Source organism: Polyergus mexicanus, unplaced genomic scaffold, assembly GCF_030449975.1.
Source record: "Polyergus mexicanus isolate NDT 795.1 unplaced genomic scaffold, iyPolMexi1.0 SCAF_12, whole genome shotgun sequence".
NCBI lineage: Eukaryota > Metazoa > Arthropoda > Insecta > Hymenoptera > Formicidae > Polyergus > Polyergus mexicanus.
The window spans coordinates 5,581,624-5,591,212 of record NW_027223332.1 but is presented as its reverse complement, the minus strand read 5'-3'; the positions used below and the strand labels follow the sequence as shown (position 1 = coordinate 5,591,212).

At 36.9% G+C, this 9,589-nt stretch overlaps 1 long non-coding RNA gene across 3 annotated transcripts; it reads right to left on the bottom strand.

The window, feature by feature from the left end:
* Window positions 1-917: 917 nt before the first annotated feature.
* Window positions 918-3,785, bottom strand: LOC138938469 (uncharacterized). Of its 3 annotated transcripts, XR_011447707.1 has the most exons (4): window positions 3,567-3,785; window positions 3,323-3,444; window positions 2,218-3,070; window positions 919-1,657 (listed from the first exon to the last, which is right to left on the bottom strand). It is a non-coding gene; the product is annotated as an uncharacterized lncRNA (long non-coding RNA). The 3 variants fall into 3 exon arrangements; XR_011447708.1 differs by having other exon boundaries at window positions 918-1,649; window positions 3,323-3,785; XR_011447706.1 differs by having other exon boundaries at window positions 3,323-3,785.
* Between the last annotated feature and the right edge of the window lie 5,804 nt (window positions 3,786-9,589).

The following is a 9,589-nucleotide window of genomic DNA, read 5'->3' as shown; positions in this document are numbered from 1 at the left end:
ATCCTCTTCCATTTTATATAACTCCGATGTTTTTAAAATAAAACAGTGTCGGCCTATTTATCGGCTGGCAGTCGATAAACCGATGCAATTCGGAACGGAAAAATCATATGGGATGTCTTTTTAACGACACGAATGGTATAGAAGAAAAACCGGCTCGTTGCGTGCGATGTCGTATTCGAAAATATGACAGCGAATCGAAATTCCAGCATGTGCTCGCTCTCGCGAAATTTTTTCGGTCCCTCACCCAGGAACAAGCTGAACTTTTGAATTTAACATCATCTCACGCAGTTACTGATGAGCTGGCGAGGATCCAGTCACTTGAATGCTTTCTGGAGCATCTTGTCGCTATTGTGCTAGCCTGGAAGCAATCTCAATAGCTTTATATCATTTCTCTCGGCAACTCTCTGGCTTTCGGAATTTTGTCGAGATTACTCGCACATTACTGGCTGCACGAAATATATTGTTTGAGTCATAAAATTTAATTCTCTTTGAGAGAAACGGCCTTACTTTTAGTATAACGAAGAAAAAATGAAGCGAGAGTATGTCAAAGTTTCACGATCGCAGAAATAAAATTTGCGCTTGGCTTTGTGTTCGACACGCGTTCGGTTTAACACACACGAAGGACAGTCTTTCGTATTGATTCCAGACTATGTCTCACAATAAGAAAGGTTCCTTTAATTGAGGGATTATTTACTTATCCGCACTTCTATAGTTTTTTTGTCTGAAACTTGAAAATCTCGATTTTCCATTGGAAAGACATTGCGAAAATATAGATAAACGTCTTGAAATTTTCTTCATGAACAAATGTGTGTCCAACGATATTTTTAATATATGGTAAAAGTATTATATATTATCCATCATGAGAGAATAAAACAATTTACTAATGATACAACTGACTTGTCATATGAATAACGAAGTATTTAATGTTTGACATTAAAAATGCAAAGGCAATGCTTTGTCTCAACATTTACGCTAAGACAAAAAAAAAAAATTATCAACTAATCAAAAAACGGATTAAAATTTTTAATCAAAATATTTTATGAACCTATTATAACTTGATATTTTTTTCAAGTAACAGCAGAGTGAAATAAGTATTATACCTATTGAGAGAGTTTGTTCTCTCTGTCTGAGCCTCCGGCTGTCGGAAAGTTTTAAGCCAGAAACCCCTTCGCGTTTCGAAGGAGTAGATCGCAATGTAGCGAGTTTTTTGCCCTCTCGCCGCATTTACGTTTAAAAGGTCCAAGGGTTTCCAATTTCCATGCTTTTTGCCCGTCTAACCCGCGCCCGAATATCCCGGGCGATCCGACTTTAAGCGATCCATTTGAACGATCGACCGGGCTACGTTATACGTGTGGATTCCGATTGTAGGGCGACGGATGATAAACGATGCCGTAATGTCCTCGGCAGGCCAGGTCGTGGCCACTGCTCACTCGATGTCGGACGTTTCGCCACGTTTTTTAATTTAATCCAACTGGTGCCATTATAGTACGCTTACAATATATCGTGTCTTATTATTAAAAGCCGCACTGCTGGCAGTCGGACGAATTTCCCTGGGCGTTTTTGACAAGACGGAAATGTATGGAGTTACGCCCGCGTACCTCTGCGTCATTCCTTGCTTGGTAAAGCGCTTAAAAGTGTGTCCTTTCCTTCTGTGGTTCTTAAAAAGAAATATCCTAATAATCTTTAAATAATTGTAGTTGTTGTTGATTTCTCTAAAATTCTTTTTATTAATATTAGTTTTTTATAAAGATTAAATAAAATTTAATTAATATTTATAAAAAAGCTTTTATGGAAATCAAAACTGTAATGAAAAACACAATCGCGTGATGTATTTACAATGTTCATAGAAATTATTATATGTAGATTGTAATTTTGCATGAGACAGTGACATCAATTATTTTTGAATATTAATTGATTAAGTGATTGTTTACAATTTTTTAATGAGTTTTGAAGTAAAATATAAATAAAATAGTGTAATGACTCGTATGTTATTAAAATGGCAAATAAATATTATAATAATGCACATTGTGAGGAAAATTGTGTTGATTAATTGTTCAATCGTTAATTGATGAAACGATTAGGGAGAGAGCAGAATAAAAAAAGATACATAGCCCTATATTTCTTTAACAGACCATTAAATATAACGAACTCATTCTGCAAATGTCTAATCAACGTAACTTTGCTCTGTTTTTTATGAAGGCCCCCGAGCTTTCTTACCGGACGAAACTAAGCAACGCCTCTTTATTTCGCCGCCGCCACGTAGATAAGAACGCCGCGAAATAACGGCCCTTTATTATATACGGTAATAGGCGAAGTTCAAGCCCGGAACTTAACCGCAACGTACATTTTCCGGGGGATAAGATGTTTCCTTTTGCTCTTTACCCACCATCATGACAACCCTTAGTTAGGAATGGATGGTGATTTCCTGAAACTTCAAAATGATAACTTCCAAAAATTCTCAACACTAGCGTAGTCAAATAGTTGTATCGAATCAAGTATAACTTGGAAATTTAAAAAAAGAAAAGGAAAATTATATATATCCGTATATATTATATAAATACAATATTTTACAAATATATTATTTGTAAAACTTTATGATTCATTTTGGCTTTCGCTTGTCTCTTCCTTGTCATCTCAATCCTCAGCTACAAAAATATTTCTACGACGCGTATGTTACTCTATCCGAATTCGACGAGCACGTTTACGAACCGCTGCCTGAGCACATGCTCACGAACACGACTCAGACGCAACACACAAGTCCAGTCCAGTTTAAGGCAAGGATTTACGTAGATTACCGTTTCCCGCGTTGAATCGCGGGATCAAATCGAAAAAAGGTCCATAAGGGTAGCACCGATCTCGACTCAGAGAGATAAGTACCTCCGCACGCTGATAGAATAACTAAGGATACGTGCCGTCGACCGAAACATAATAGCGTACGCGAGCGGATATCACTGCGTATCCTATGCGACTAGAATTTCGTAACGATAGACGGTTTTGATCTCTTTTTCCCTCGTCAGTGCCAATAACTCAGGAAATTCTCTTCTTATTGAATTTTTAGTTCTACGCGAATCTGTTTAAAAAAAAATTCTTATTTTATAAATATGTTTGATATATGTGTGAGTGTATCTCTTATTCTATTATATCTCATCTCTTTTTTTTATTATATTTTCATGACACGATTAATAGCAATACTAATATTAAGATATATTAGTAACGATAAAATCTCGAGATAAATGTGGTATAAAATATCATAAATTCCTCTGCTATTGCCAGGAGTTATTTTATCTTTCTTACTCGCGCAACAAGATGCAAGAGTACTGACCTAGAACATGTAAGCTTTATTCTACTCCGCGGTGTCTTCTTTTCTTCGTTTCCGTTTTCGTCTCCGTCTTCCGACGCGTAGCTTTCAATTCCGCGTGTTCCTCGCACGGAGAGAAATTGTACCTGGTAAACACACAATATAAAATCTCGGAGAAAAACCGACTTGAAAAGCGTCGGCATGTTTCACGGCGCGCGGGACACGTTCTTCAAATAGAATCAACGCGGATAGACGACACCGCTCTCACCACGAATACGCTCGAGCCAGCTTTGCGGTTCTACGGATGGCAAGCGATATCGGTTATGCAGCACAAGCTCCTAAGCGATCGATCGATCGATCCGTCGGTCGATCGATTGTAAGCCTATTATAAACTACCGATGCACAGTAATATAACTAGGTAGCCACTTATTCGAGACATAATGACCATACGGTATGTGCATTTGAATATTACGTGTCGTTGACTCGTTGTACGTGACTACCTGGAATGTCAGCTAGAGATTTCATACTTTTTATGTCAGGCTGCTTCGTCAATCATCCGAGTTGAATAGACGATGACATAGTTCTTATCATAAGCGACGACCGAATATTCATAAAGATCATTTCAAACGAATGTCTAAAATTGACACAAGTAGATAACACGGTACTAATAATTATTATTAATCTTAGATTAAAGATTAAATAAGAGTATTTTATTGATAAGCAATATATAAGCAACGTTTTGATGTATTTAGTGTTTCCTACTTACTATCAGTAAGTACATCACATGTATGTGAGCGTTGAAGAGTTTAAAAGCAAAATTAAACGGTAATAAATTAGATACTCAATCTGCTAATAATGGTTTTTTTTTTATACAATCAGCAATTCTATCAGAAAATGCAAATGTGGCATGAAAAAGGGATAATTAAATTAATTTACGTAAATAGTATCTTGATCAAAATAGAATAAATTCTATTCGTCAAATATAAATGATAGATTTTATATAAGACGATATGTCATTTACGGTATATCGCAAAATTAATTAATTTAAAATAAAAATTAGGTATAGTCAGCATAAAATTATATTCGAAAATTTTTATCATAAAGTGTTAAATATATTTTACAGAGTCAATGAAATAATTGTCGCACGACGAAAGAATCTTGATCTGATCAAATCGTTGAGCCAATTATCCTCTATCAAACGCGACAATAACGCGATTATTTTTAACGAGCATTAGGTTCTATATCCGCGTTTCATCACGCTCATTATATTATAGACGTGATTGTAAAATCACTCTGAATGTCTATCGGAGCAAACATTTTTATTGTTGCATTGAGCGATGATAATTATATCGCGTATTGTTTCGATTTTAGAAATTATTCGGATCGCAATCGAGTTTATTGTCAATTTATTTATTCGTCGCTTTTGCAAATTTTAAACCGCGATTTATCTTCTGATTTAATTATTGGTTTACATTAAAACTCTGCCAGATAATGTGTAGAAGTTGCGAGCAATCGATTATTAATCATAAAATTCGCTAGTTTTACGCCTTGCGAATTACGCGTTGATTAGACGGCAGCTAATCCGTAGTTTAATCTACTGCGACGATCTCCAGTCAGATTTAAGCCGGCGTTCCATCGTCGCGCGTGCCGCGAGTCTAATTATCCAACAGAAAATGCCTTCGTCTCTAAGGAGGGCCGCCGGAAACGTCGTGACCCGATGGAAAAGCGATCGAGTGTAAGTTTGTTAGCTCCGGCCGCTGTTCTGGTCAAGTATCTTTCGCGAACTTCTTTAAAGAACCACCTCCAGGGCTTATCGTCGCGGGAAAGGGAAGAGGGAAGGGGGAGGAATTACCGTGCGGATTTCTGTAAAGTGCACGTCGCCCAAGACGATATACGCGTCGGTGTCTTGAATTTAAATTGAACGCATCACGTACACGCGGTTGCTCCGTGCATACCTCCCGGCATGAGAATTGTGCATCGCGTGCAGGGACTCTCGATACACGCGCGCACCCTTGTTGTCGTCGTCGTCTCCGAAGCAGAGGGCAACCCGCGTTGGTTGGCGTATTTTTCCCGGATTTTTTTTTTTTTTTTTTTTCTTTTTAAGCAGCTCACTGTGTCGCTCGTCGACGGTACAGAGCGCGATCGATGATGGTTTTCGCCCATGACTTTTCCCCCTCGTCTCGTTTTAGTTCACACGTTTTGTCACAATGGATGGAGACTGCGGATTACGTTTGAGCGATATTCAACGGAAGCGGGTGTATCAGTTTGTGCACGACGCTGATAAGTAAAATGAATGATCTACAATATGTCGCGGAAGTATATGGTAACTCTTGCGAAACGATTCACAAGATTTCATTTCAGTGCCAACGGTCTGAAACAGATCGAGTGACTTTCGAATTTTTAGCGATGTAAATACTCAATGAGTCACGCAAATAGTAATGGATGCGCATTTATTAGATGAAAAATCGTACAGCTTTTGTTTCCATGACAACGACAATAAGATGTATAATAATGTTATAAAATACCGATTAAAATGCCGATGAAAAATTACCGAGAAAAATATTCTATATTATCGGAAACTGTCACATTGATCCGCGTAAATAATCAAGAAAATATTTTTAATAGCTTCTTTTTTTACTTCAATGTTTTTTATTTGCAATTCGCTAAACGGTAAACAAACATCAAAAATATGCGACATAATATATTTCCTAGCACTATCTACATGTATAAAAATTTTTCTTTTTTCCAAAGACATTGAGTGTGGTATCATAAGATTTATTCTTATCTAATTTAAAAGCGCTCTTGCGAGATTGATTTAAATTGCGTATTTATTTAAACTTTGTTTTTTCTTAATTATATAACAAAATACGTATTTTTTTTTAAATAGGTCATAACGCGAACGCATTGAATTCCGAATTCCTTGATAAAGAAGCTTGCGGTCAACTTTGCGGCTTTCGTACGTGCTCTATATCTAGTCTCTGTTTACTGGCACGTACACGAACATACCAACAAGATAGTTCGTCTCACACAAAAATCTTTGGATTTTGATTTGCGCGATTTGACATACATGTCATATAATTTTCTTCTGCAAAAAATAGAAAGATTCCCGAGCAAATAAGAGCAGTAATCGGAGATACAAGATATGTTTCGCACGTCTCTAGAGTGTGCAAAATCTATCCAAGATTAATCAACAGCATATTGCACTGCGATATGTAGACACCTCCGAAATATTCCATTAACATTCCCCGAGAGCGACCAAAATCATCCTTAAATGTCCCAGATGGACCAATGTGATAGCTGCAGAATACAACTGACATACCACAATATCAGAAACCAGAAACTCGACGCTCTACGTTTGCGTACAGATTCAATCCCGTATTTTGCAACAATTAAAAATCATTACATGCGCAAAAGACAAATATATATATATATATATATATATATATATATATATATATATATAATGTATAATTCATAAAATACTTAGAAAAATATTATTTTATTTTATTTCAGAAAACATAATAAACATATTATATCTCGCAAAATATATTTATGCTTCGCAAGTCAAATAAAAAGATACTTAAAATAACGTGACAAAATTTATAATAATGAAACATGATGGCTTATCTCCTTCGAGCAAATAGATTAAGCGTGGAAACAAGCCTCGATCGACAAATGGTTTATAATTCTACGGTATCGACGAAGAGGCAGCTAAAGCATTAGAGCCGCATTAGGGGCCGCATTAGAATTGACGATAATAGTTCGGAATCGGCAAGAGGCTCTGTCTGCAACTCGAAGCCAGCTGATGGTCCTCGGACGAACCCACTTCAGAGAAAGAAAGAGAGAGAGAGAGAGAGAGAGAGAGAGAGCAGAGAGAGAGCAGAGAACAACGCAGTTGTTCGGAATATTAATGGACTCAGGAACATACACGGATGTGTCCTATCTATTGATCTCTCTTTACAGCCGCAACTCGCTAGTCTATCGCAGAGATTCTTGAGTAGAAGTCTGTATGAAAGTTACGAAAGAAACGATCATACACCGATGCGTCATCAGTCAGTCATACCTTTCAAAATTTAAAAATGTAGGATAAACGTTTATTGAACAGCGCAACATCGTTGTGAATTCCAAACTGATTGGCATTTCATACCGTACTGACGGTCCTTTGCAAGGGACGCGAAAATTGCATCTTAAAGTCACGACTGTCAATACTTTCTCATTAGAAGCGACGAAAGTCCGTCAATTGAAATTTATGGAACCGAATTTTCTTCTCTCTGCTGCGAGAATCGGTTTTTACAGTGTAACGCGCGCAAATGATGTAATGACATATGTCATGACGTCTATAGATTTAAATATCGCAAGTAATCGCAAATTCGGACGTATCGATTTGGTTATCGCATGCCAGATAATAAATCGTGATAAAAGTTTTTAAAATTCACGTGCGTGGAAATATAACCATCGATCTGTCCGTATGGGTCGTGCTTTTATCAACGATAAGCTTGCTATTGACAACAATCGAGCCGTGTGAGCTGTAAAAGCCATACAAAAAAATTCACGTGAAAATCTGTCATGAAGTTATGATATTTTTTTATTTAAGTTTGTGTCTGCCTGTATATCATATAATCATGCATAGAATCTCAAGGTTTATATTATTTCTATAACCAACGTGGGAAATTAATAAAAACGCAATGCAAAGAGATACGCAGTAATATAAAAACATACAAATGATTTAAATGTTTTAAAAATAAATTTTCGCTTTATGATAGAAACTCAAGAATATATCTCTCTTTAAATTATTTGCCTGCAATAATAAAGTGAGAATAACTATCATTTTAATATATAATAGAAATTATATCGTCTATTTGTAGACGATCCTTTTCAATTAACTATGTTTCTAATCGGCTAGATCGATTTAATCATGATCAGTTTAAGAGCATAATTAAAACAATAGCTCAATGAAACAAAGCGGTGAAATTATTCGCGAGATATGAGAGGTAATGGTTGAAATAGAAAGATGGGTACATCCATTTGAAGTCGATGACAATATTCACAACACGTCGCTGGAAGCGCTATAATACGCTCTTACCTTTGATAAAGCGAATGCTAATCAAGTGGTACTACTCTGCGAAGTTCTGCACGCATTAAAATTCATAGCAAGTCGATATAACAATTAATCTTAGTACGCGCAGTGCATCGAATCTCGTCGTAGGTCGCTAATCGATACCTAATAGAAGATGATCAAGATATAAGAGCGTAGAGATCAGAATACGTGTTTTCGTGCCTCGCGAAAAATTGCCTCGTCGATTGCTTCATAAATTTTATCCCATGTCTTCGAGGATTTTTTTTTTTTTTTTTTTTTTTTTCATTCTTACAAAAATTCATAATCCGTGAAAGAGCTTTATCGCATCCCTAATAAGAATTTTTGACGGAACTTTTACGAAATTCGCTTGAAAACAAATTTTCCCGTAATCGTTAGTCAATATATATATTATAAAGAGACGAAGATCGCGAAGCGGTTAATTTTCCTCGAACATAGTATGGGAATATCCTCGGAATTCTTGACGTATTCTCGGAATGCTGAAGACGCGCGGGATATGCCTATTGATCTTTCCGCAGTGGATTTCCGAAGTAGTCGGTGACACGTGACTGCAGTCGGTACGCCGAACACGACTCGAACAGATCGCGTCGAGTCCTTAACACGATAATTCCGTTCCGCTTTCTATACCCGTCTGTTCAATGCGACATTTGGAATAGGAATACTCCGTGTCTAATTCTTTATTCAAGATTGTTGCGAAGTTATGTAAAGACGAGATGATTGAAACCGATTTTCGAATACATGAGAAAAATCAAGAGGGTGAAAAATAATAAAGAAATGAGAACAGAAATGGATCAAAATCTGAGTACAAAAGGGAGATACTTGCAAACTTTATATACACTGATAGCAATTTAATTTTGTTATCATTGTTAAATGTATGCAATATGTCTTTTCGTTTCACCTTTATCTGCGCAATGACCTACTCGTTGAATGTGTGCGATAATAATATGTCTTCGGAATCGCAGATGTGCGCAAGGGAGAATGGTGAGGAAGTTCGCATTGAAACTCACCACTCTGCTCCGAGAAACGAGTGACCCTCGGTGACCACTAGTCAGCACGGATAGACGATCAGCTTTCGCCGGTGCTCGCAGGTCGCGTAAGAAGATGACAGGGCCGGCACTCCATTATCGTTCTGTAACTCCTTTTAATTATCTCGGCCATAAGTTATAACCGGATTCGCGCTTTTTCGCGTCCTTATC